Raw genomic sequence first — 10,832 nt, 5'->3', positions numbered from 1 at the left:
GGCCACATTGCCTGTTTCGGATATCGTCGAGTCATGTGCTTCTTTACAGGCGCTTTCTACATGGACGGGAAATAGCTCTTTGCCATGTTTGAACTCATTCGTGTTTGTCGTTTCGTACTGGTGTCTTTGTACGCTGGTGAGCGAAGGTGCGCGTATGACTGCGGTCACCAGCGCAGGTTACACGAAAAAGCGCTGAAATTATACAGTGCTTCAAGTACCAAACTCCTGATAAACTTATCATTTGGCCGCAACGGCCAAAGAAGGCGAATCGTCAGCGTGTGCCCTCAAAAGAGCATTCGCTTTCCTATCCACACCTTAAAGGAATAAAGAGCTTTTTGCTTTTTCAATCAATCAATCAATCAATCAAACAACCGGTTCCGCTACCATTCATCAACGTCACGCCCGGCCGGACGCACAACGTTCACGCCACTCCATCAATACTTTCACACCCATAATGGCATATTACAGTGAGCAACTTCGAGCACGACGCCGTGTTGCCGAAACACACGATGCCCTCCAAATGCGAGGCACACGCGTCTCAACTACGCTACATGTGCCATTCACGGGGAACGTCAGGATCGTTTACGAAAGCCAGATGACACAACGTGCGAAACCACTTTCCCACTATTACGTACACTTCCTTCTGACCACGCCAGGAGATAAAAAGTAAACGACTGGCTTACAAGAGAGTGACCACAACCGTGGACTACCGGCCTCAATAAGAGAAGAAAACTATCTCCCTTATCGGTGAGCGCAATCTCGCTCGTTCCCCGTTTCGAGTTCCCCTTCCGCCGCTCTCTTCGGCAAGGGCAGTTGGCGACTTGACGAAAATCAGTTTACGGTGTCAGCAGCAAGAAGTAAAAAAAATCTGGGCAGGTGTTCGATCTGGTTCAGATGAATATGTAAGGAGAGCCCCTCCTCGTTTTTTCCCTCGTCCCATCAGCTGGACAGCGGCGGCGGGCAATTAATTCTTCTGAAACGAGTACAAGGTTCTCATTTACCGGAGTGGCCAATCCGCGAGGCCCCACTCACGTGTGGTGCGAAAATGGGCAAAGGACATTCGTCAAAACTGCGAGCCACTGGTTTAAATGAGCTGGGTGATAAGGGTTGTGCCCCCTTTTTTTCGATTATCTAGGTAGCTATTTAGATCGGAAGGGTGGTACCACGTGGCGGGGCTGCCGCTTGGCGAGGGTGAAGGTTACATCAAGGTCTCGGTTGGCCGTTTGAGGTAAGCCCGGTGTAAGGTTACGGACATTCAAGATTGTCGTGGACGTATAGTCCTGACGAGAAAAGGATGCGGTAGGTCGCAGAGTGAGTTTCTTCCAAAATTGAAGTTGTGCTTTACATGCGAGCACATTCGATACCCTCCGGAAAAGTGTACGACGATAGTGACTTAGTACAGCTGAAACTTAGTACAATTGATAGCGCCGTCGGCATTGGACCATCATTTTAACCGTCCAATTCTAGTCGAAGAAGTAGGAAGGGAGTTGCCTCAGGACAGAAGCCGCCGATATTTCGAACAGAGACTGTTCTTCTTCTGGGCACCGTCCTCATCATTGGCATGGTATTTAAGAACAGCCCAGAAGAAGAACAGTCTCTGTTCGAAATATCGGCGGCTTCTGTCCTGAGGCAACTCCCTTCCTACATTCTACCGGTTCGCTGGATTTCTATCCATCTATAGTCGAAGAAATGTATGGTAAGTCAACAGCAGCGCTGTGAGATCATTCTTGAATCACATACGATCGCACACAGAACAACTGTACCCAAATGGGTCCTCCCTTAATTGGCATAGTAAAGCCCTTCGTGTCTCCTTCAGCTTTCGTTTGCCTCCGATCTGGCAGCACGAACTGCTGGGTCTCTCTCTGCGTCTATGATGTTTTGCCTCCGCTTCCGCGGCACGCTCGTTGGGATCCTCACGTGGCACTCTCTTGTTTGCGGCCTCGGCTGCACGAGGAGTCGTGTCTTCGCGACCTCTGCGCTTCCGTTCGCGTTCTCGTGTCCGCCAGAAAGCTTGTGCGTCAGCAGGACCCTGCATGTCCATGGCTTCTGAAGCAGAATCACTAAGGGTGTCCCTGTAAAAAAAAAAAAAAAAAAAAAAAAAAGATAATACAGCGAAACATGAGTCGCGACATTTTCCGGTTACACCAGTAATGAGAAATAAATAAATAAGTAAAAAATCTGTGAACAAAGTTCAATATATGGAGAACACTCGCCGGATGTGCGCATCCTTTTCAGAGGACCCCACATTGTTGCTATGAAAGGAGGGGCGTCAAGTCACGAAGAAAGGAAAGACAGAAGAAGAGAGAGGAAACAGTAGACGAGAGAAAATAAAGAAATATAGCCGTAAGTCGATGGATGTGCGCACAGCTGCCCAGAAGTATTGGCATTAAAATAATACGCGAAGAGTCGTTTGTATAACGGCTCTTGGACTAGTACGACGCGCCGCTATCGCAGCGCTTCATGCGCCGTTGTACCGGCGTAGTCTTGGAGTTAGTGCACGGGTTGAGAAGCTCTTCAGGACATCCGGTCCTCAGGGACATTACATCACCGTCGATCAGCGCTCATGTAGGGGACCCGTCCTTCTCTACCGTTGGTGATCCGGACGACGAACGTCACAGCCCGGTAGACATTTCACCATTCCATAGTTTACGACTTCAAGATCATCTACTGAGGACTCCGAAAGTCACCGGGAAAGGTTCGGTGCCCCGTTCCTCCGAGGGCTCTATATAGGTGGCGATGACTCAAATCATTCAACGATATGGCATTCGCGGCTACCGTCTCGCACCAGTCACAGCACTCCAAGGTCACCTCCAGTGCACCGCACCGCCTCACAGTTCGCAGTCCTCCTCTGGTATATCCGCCAGCGGTATTTCCACGAGCCGGCCGCTCAAGTATCGGTGGCGGTACACCGCTGTCCGGCGCACGGAACCAACCGCATCTCCTACGACAGTGGTGCAGGAACACAACCGGCGCTAACCTCCACACCTGGCCTTCCCAGTCAGTCCTCTATTTCGTTTCTAGCAATTTCTAGCTATTTCGTTTCTATGTCTTTACTTCTTCTGGCGGACATGTTTCGCAGGAACGTCTGTTCCATCGGGAACCTGCAGTGAGCTCTGTTCCCGGCCTCCACTTGCTTCGTAAAAGTCCTCACAGGCACTTCTTTGGTGACAACCCTCAGCGCCCACGCTCACGTATCGGCTGCCGTACCGTTACCCACCCGCCCTGGAGTCAACACTGATCACGTTGCAATTGCCCACGCCATCCTGCTGCTGCTGCCATAACCGCAAGCTGTGTGCCCAGCTTTCCGTCATCCACGAGTCGTCCTCATTATCGTTATCGTCGCACCAACGCAGACCGCAAGCACCGCTCCGCGTTTGAGGAAGGTGTGATGCAGTGGCCCACGGACGAAGACACCGCGCCTTGCACCAGCTCACCCGCTGCTTAGTTCTATTGACGCAGTCCCGGAATGAGACCGTGGGTTGACTAGCTTCCCAGCGCGTCTGGTGCCCCGCGACACTCCATCGCCGTCGATCATGACTCATGTAGAGGACCACCACCTCGTCGACACCTTCTTGGATCCCTTCACATCTGTGTTACCGCAGTGATAAAGACATTGCATGGATGAAGGCTATAGAACTCAGAATTTCTTCCTTACGTCGCCGTCACACACAGACACACACATAAAGAGGATGAGATGGGGCTGATGCCGGCCAGCAGGCTGGGTCGCCGTCATTTTTCTTCGTTTCAATGCGTTTTCAATAAATTCTTCTTCATTTCAAGCAAAATCATACTTCACCCGTGATAATGTAATTACCAGCTCCCGTGGCATAGCGGTTAGGATGATCGCTTTCCACGCAGGGACTGGGAGGTGACATGGGTTCGAACCCTGTCACCGGCTGTGCTGTCTGAGGTTTTCCCTGGGTTTTCCGAAGACTTTCCAGACGAATGTCGGCACAGTTCCCCCTGAAGTCGGCCCAGGACGCATAGTAACCCCCCTGTTCCCCACTCCTTCCTGCTGTCCTCTCTCCACCTAATCACGTCTGTACGGCGCTCATAGCCACAGTTGCTTCGCGGCGGTAACACGGAACTTTAAAAAACGTAAAGCTAGTGTAATTCTAAAGCATCACCCCTGTATTTGTTCCCCTGGCAGTGCTGAAAAAGCATCACACAATACTGCGAGTTTCTTAACTTTTCATTACAAGGCACAGACTATACCAAGCTCATTATTACGCAACAACCGTAGTAGGTGTTTACTTTCTTTATCGCTGCCCTCCATTTACGTTAGAACGTGATTCGTAATCTGCGAAATCATAGACGTCATTTCCTCTACCCGAATTCGACCAAAGACGTAAATGCTGGCCACAGCACGTACTAACCGCATTGCATCGCGGCTTTAAACAACGATCTGCATATCTCTTCTCTCGTGGGTCGAAAGGCGTGCGCAGCGGAGAACAGTTCCTCCCGGTCACGCCTATCTGCAATATACGAACTTTATCGACGCCCGAATCGCAAGACCACCTGGCTGCCCATGCGATATAAATCTCTTTCATCTGTGCGGACGAGGCAGAATCCAAAAAGAATATGTGTGTCAAAAAGAGTCGGCTGTCCGAGTAGGTTTCTGACCAGAATGAAACACGCGAAAGCGCAATTTTTTTTTAAAGACAACCTCGGTTATTTTTAATACAAAGCGGATGGCACATCGCAATTTCGTTGAATAGTTAAATAGGCCAAAGGGATGTTTTAGTGTCCGCCTCATAAGGCTGCAGTGCAACGTGATACGCCTGGGTTAAATTAATGGCTCGTTTAATGAATTATACGGGAAGGGACAATAAAAAAACGACACCGCTGTTTTGGTGCGCCCGCTTCGTGTAGGCTGCCAGGGATCATTAAGCTGCATGTATAATGAGGCTAATAAAATGGTCGTAAACGTTAAGATATGCCGAATGTACGACGTTGTTAAGTCCAGTGCGCCGCAGCTTATTGTGTGCGTAATTGGCACATAACAGTTTAGTCCCAGAGAAGAAAAAAAATTGAGCGATCCAGTCGTTATCGTGTTTTTCTTTTGTGTTCGGAATAAAAAATCTGGACCGTCACGTTTTTCTTTTTCTTTTTTCCCTCTTCTTTTTAGCGCCACATCACGCCACGGGAGAAACGGTCCCGAAAAAAAAAAAGGTCCCAACGGGCAGGAAGATCCCAGAAAGGTCCCAGAAATTACCCAGGCAGGTTCCGAGCAGGGCCAAGAAGGACAAGGGAAGGGGGGATATGTTTAATGCAAAGTAAAAGCAAAAAGAGAAGGGAAAGGTTAGCCACGGTGTAGGCTTGCTACTCCCAAAAAGCTATCAAGCAAACAAAAGGACAAGCCATAGAGTAGAGTCTTCCATTTGCAACTGTGGCAGCTCCAGACCTCGGGTATCTGCCTCTCCTATCTAATTTCCTCTATAGTCATTTATAAGCGATTGCAGGCCTGATATACGATGTTCCCATAGACTGAAAGCGAGAGTGTGACGCCATAATGGCATGCAGATCGCCCGACTCTTGGGAAAGATGAAGGCGATAACGCATTGCGACACGTACGCAGGTTTAATTATGCGAAAAATTGCGCGCGACATATTAATAGCCAGAGTGCAACAACGCCCATACTTTCTTCTAGTTGCCAGGGCACTCTACGTGATAAAGAAGTTTGATGGGGTCATTACATTGTATACGGTGCATTCTAACGACTAGCGAATGCCTTTACTACCACAATGGCGGGTTGTGCAGTCTTGCGCAGCATCGAAAAGAGCTGCGCCCTGACTTCAGTAGATGGAAACAATTGCAGTGTGTATTTTTTGTCGGTGCACTGCAACAAATGGTGGACAAGCTGATATTCAGCTCATTCACTCATTCATTCATTCATATCACTGGATTGTACACGTACCAGGGGTACGAAGAACCACAGACAGAACAGAGTGACCGATTAAATGATTGAATGGAAAAAGAAAATTATGGACAACAGAGTAATCGAACACGGGAGCTTTAGATTTTAGTACATTGTAGCACCCAGTACATAGCAGGCATATACTTCAGAACCGCGCTATGAACAACAACAACTACATGACTCACGATGGGATGAGGTGATTCACCGCAACAATTGCTGTACTATACCTCAGTGCATGTGGGTTAACATATGAGTGGGATGACGATGAAAAAGATGAGGAATACACACTCGCACACACATGACACACGCAAATGAGGAATCACACACGCGGGTGCGTCTAACTGTTGGGGATAGCACTTCATCCGGTCGGCCACCAGAGATGTAATGCTGTAAAGATGACATCCCCGCATTCGTGGCAAAAGCTCTGAGGTCAGAGGAGTTCAAGCAACCTAGTAGACGTCATGAACAGATAGAATGAGTGCAGGCATTGACCCACCGCTATATGAATTGGAAATATTACTCCCGAATCCTGATTGAGATGCAGCACAAAATATTGTTAGCTGGCGCAGTCATAAAAAATACTATTTTTTTACGATTTTAAGCGATTATGGATCCAATAAGCCTCAGTGTCCAATGAAGACATACTATATACTATAAATTAGGTTGGTACTCCATAATGGACAAAAAATCTGAAGCCTATACCCCAGGAGCATTGCCTATTATCCTCACGCACAACGGTATACAATTAAGGCCACCAGATCTGCCAAGTTCGCGTGCAGTCCATTGTTGTCTGATGAAGTCGGCATTGTAAAGGTCAGTTATGCGAGTAGGCACAGCGGGAAATCGATTCTGCTGTCGAGCTCTATAATGATCAGGCCCAGTTTGAAGCACGTGACCACCCAATCGTGCAACTTGCTTTACGCACATCTGAGTGAGCAAGAATGTACCATTTCCATTGTGACGGAGGTTATGCTGCATAGCCAGCATCAATAGACAACGCGGGAAGATCCCTGGTTGGAAAAGTGCACACACACACACATATATATATATACAGGGTGTCCACGCTAAGTGTGAACATATTTTTTTAAAAATATATCAATCACTTTTTCCGAGATGAAATCAATTGCAATATAGCATATGCTGAAGGGCATTCCCTAGGGGTCATTAACAGACTCCTAAGGCAATGTCTTAATTAACTTTCAATAATTAACTTTTTAATTATAAAAGCTACGAAGTTGCTTCAATGAGAACATCTGATCTCTTCGGTCACCAGATACCAAAACCGTCTCTCACACTCTCGTTACTTAATCAACTCAAAAAGTTTTCGCACTGCAACTAAAAAGTTTAATGAGTAAAGCAAGAAGTAGAAAGTACTGCATTCGGCTCAACATGAAAAGAAGCGGCCAAAAACATTATTCTAATGCACAAAAATAGCATAACAATTCACACTTGGATATTTTGGTAAGGTCATTGTCAAATGTATTTAGCAGCTTACTTAGATTGTACTGCAAAGTTTGAAAGCCATAGGAAGTCCTACATTGAAGAAAGGAGTATCTACAAGGATTGCGGTAGCTATAGACGTGGCTCACGCGTTTCAAATTTGCCATGTCTAGAAACTCGTTGTCATTTTCTCTAATGGCTTTCTTATATCCTAGAGCAAGTCTGTAGTTATACAAGTTGTGAATTTTTGGTATATAATGTTTTGTGAACAAGCCTAACGTTGTATGTCTATAAGGCAAGTTTTCTAAAATCCTTAAGATTTTTTTCTGAACCAGTAAGAGTTTGGAGAGTGAGTGTTTCGAGGATGTGCCCCAAACAAGAAGACAATAGTTGAAATGCGGTTCAATTAGCGTACGATATAACAATGTCAAAATGTTGGCTGGTGAGATGAATTTGTACTTAAATATTAGTCCAAGACTGGAGCACGCCTTCGCCCGAACATGTTGAATGTGAGCATCCCAAGTTAGAAAGGCGGTAAAATATACTCCTAGGAGTTTAACCTTTTCAACTACTTCAACTTTTTCGCCACATAAAAGTATATCATTTGTTAATTGGAAGCTTCGGTTGCGAGATCTGAAAATGATTGCCTTGGTTTTGGCTGGATTAAGCCGCAGACGGTTTGTATCTGACCATTAGTCAGAGCTTTCTGCTAGGTTTTTCGTTACGAACAGCATGGTCATATTTTATTGAACTCGTACTCTATATTTATTGTATGCTAAAACAGTCCGAAAACCACGTCAATAACAAAGACATTGTGACACCTCTTACCCCCCCCCCCCCCCACACACACACGAATATTGTGAACGCCGCGCTGATATCATGACAGCACTCGGCAGCGCTGTGTACGAAGCGTTCAGCTTACTATTGACCCAGAAAGCGCATTCAAAACAATTGTTCGTCCGGTCCACCGCGCTGCTGTTCCAAGCCGGAAACGCAGCGTATGTGACGTGTCACCATTCTGATGTGGTCAACGCATCAAACATTGTCGTACACAACGCACGAAACAAGGGTCACGAACTCCACTCACAACATGCTGTAGGCCTTTGTCTATGAGTGCCGTCGCGCATATCGACAGCATAGCCTCCGGTGACATTCGATCTCCACGGAGCAAGCTCGTGCGCAGTGCCTTGCAATGGCCAACATCTATCACCTGCGACGCTCTTGCGAAAGCATCTGTCGAAATCAATGCACATCGCCTTTGCAGTCGACTGGAGGGGAGTTTTGACAGTTGCTCAATTCAAACATCATGCAACATTTTAGAACGTCTTTTGTGAAAGCGTTTAATTTGGAATTTAAGCGTGTTTCCGTGTCGTGGTCCTCGAGTCGCACGGATTGGCGCAGTATGTGAAATGAAGGGAGGCACTCCGACTGTCAATCATCCGGCGGGTGAACCGTAGCAAATTAAGAGCGACAACCAGGGCAGCTGATGGGACGGGTACAAGAATGTCTGATTCCAGTCAACTCGGGACCTCCGACCATGTCATGGAAGGAGGTTGCAGCCCTTCGGCTGATTTCAGTGACATTCGTGCGTTTCCGCGTTCGAGGCATCTACCGACGTAATCAAGGACGCAGCCGCAACGTAGAAGAGCCCTGCATCTGTAAACACATGCGCGCTAACCCATACTTTATTCTGTCCGTGTTTCCTTGCTTTCCTGATGTCCATCTTGTCCTGTTACGTCTTTGTGTAAGCAGATAACCCGCGAATATAGAGCAAGGCGCTACTTGCAAAACAAAGGACGACTCCATAACTCCATGTCTTCCTTTCATCCTTCCAGTCCAATCAATTCAAATGACAATTTCATGCTTATGTTGTTGGGAAGCTCAGTTGTCATGCTTTGCACGTGCCAACGAGGACAGGAGCCACCATTTTTTATAGTAGTTTACAAGTTGAGTTATGAGAAATGTCTCAAGCGTGGCTGGCAACGTGGACCGAATCGAAAGATAACAGGAAACAAGTACTTTTCTTGGACACATTTTTATTTATAAACGGACGGAGAATATGGTGTCAACCTGGGCATTTGTCACCCGTACTACCCGTATTCGATACGCGCCATGTGAACAAGTTGCCATGCTAGGCTTTTTCCTCTGCGGAATTCGAAGCACTGCCACTGTGGGGAGTCATCGAAACTTGAATAATCTTTGCCGACGCGGCAGGTGGCGTGTGTACGCACACGAAGCATGTACCCTATATGTCAGTTCCGATATGCAGCTGCTGTGTGGATCATGTCGGCATTTGTGGAAAAGAAGGAAGAAAAGCGCTTCATCAAACACGAAACAATGCATTTCACTTGCGATGGCGCAAAACCACTAACTGTAACTAAGTGCAGTGGTTTATCCAGATCACCCCCTACACCCCCCTAACATCCCCAAATGTTCAGTGACACCCCTCTAAGGTTTTCACCTGTGTACCCCCTACAGGGTGCGCCCTGGCGATTTCAGCTTGACACATGTCGGTAATGATATGTTAAGCTGTAATGACGTAACTATAATAATGTCCCCCCTCCCATTTTTTTCCAACACCCTTCCGTGCGTGGGATTCTGGATAAACGACTGACTAAGTGGATGAGTGAAGTGACATCTTCATGTGATAGCTACACAAAATGCACCACCACCAGGATTACACCACATGTTCCCAGTCGGCTAGAAGTACTACCTGATTGCCTACACTTGGGCATACAGAAGCAAAAGGCTCAGGCCACGGATATTTGGAATATGGGTTGCACTGGTCACGTGGTCTACACATATTACACTAGGACATGCGTTTCAACAGAACATAGACGAAAAATAGCTGAGGACTACGCATTCTCTTTCTTTTTTTCTATTCGATTCCTTGTTATCCATTGCGCAGGAAATCCGAAAGTTTCTCTCTTTTTCAGTTATTTTTAATTTACCACAATTACATTTCTCGCCACCGTTTTGGCGCATTATGGCCTGAGTAGCTGATGCGCCCTTAAAACCTGAATCATCCTCATCTCTTTCTCACGCACCTGGTATTACCACCGCGACGCAACTGCGGCTGTGAGCACGCACACACGCTGGACAGACGGAGAAAGAATTAAATAGGAACCCGTGGAACAACTAGTATGCTCCCTGAACTGTACCGGCATCCGTCTGGGTCGTCTGCCTTCAGAAAATGAGCTTGCATCAACAGGCCGAACTCGCCGTGCCGCGTCGTCAACAGTGATGGGCGAAGTACCTCAAAATTCTACTTGCAGTAAAGTACCAAGTACCTGGCATAAATTGTACTTTAATTACACTACAGAGTATCGCATTGCATATGTACTCTTTTTAGGAATTCCGCGTGAGCGCCACGAAGCAACTGTGGCTATGAGCTGCGTACAGACGTGGACATGTGGAGAGAGGACAGCAGGAAGGAGTGGGGGACACGAGGGTTAGTAGGCGTCCTGGGTCGACT

The sequence above is a fragment of the Ornithodoros turicata genome, chromosome 8 (genome assembly GCF_037126465.1).
Source record: "Ornithodoros turicata isolate Travis chromosome 8, ASM3712646v1, whole genome shotgun sequence".
NCBI classification, from domain to species: Eukaryota; Metazoa; Arthropoda; class Arachnida; order Ixodida; family Argasidae; genus Ornithodoros; species Ornithodoros turicata.
Note: the sequence above shows the minus strand (reverse complement) of the source record.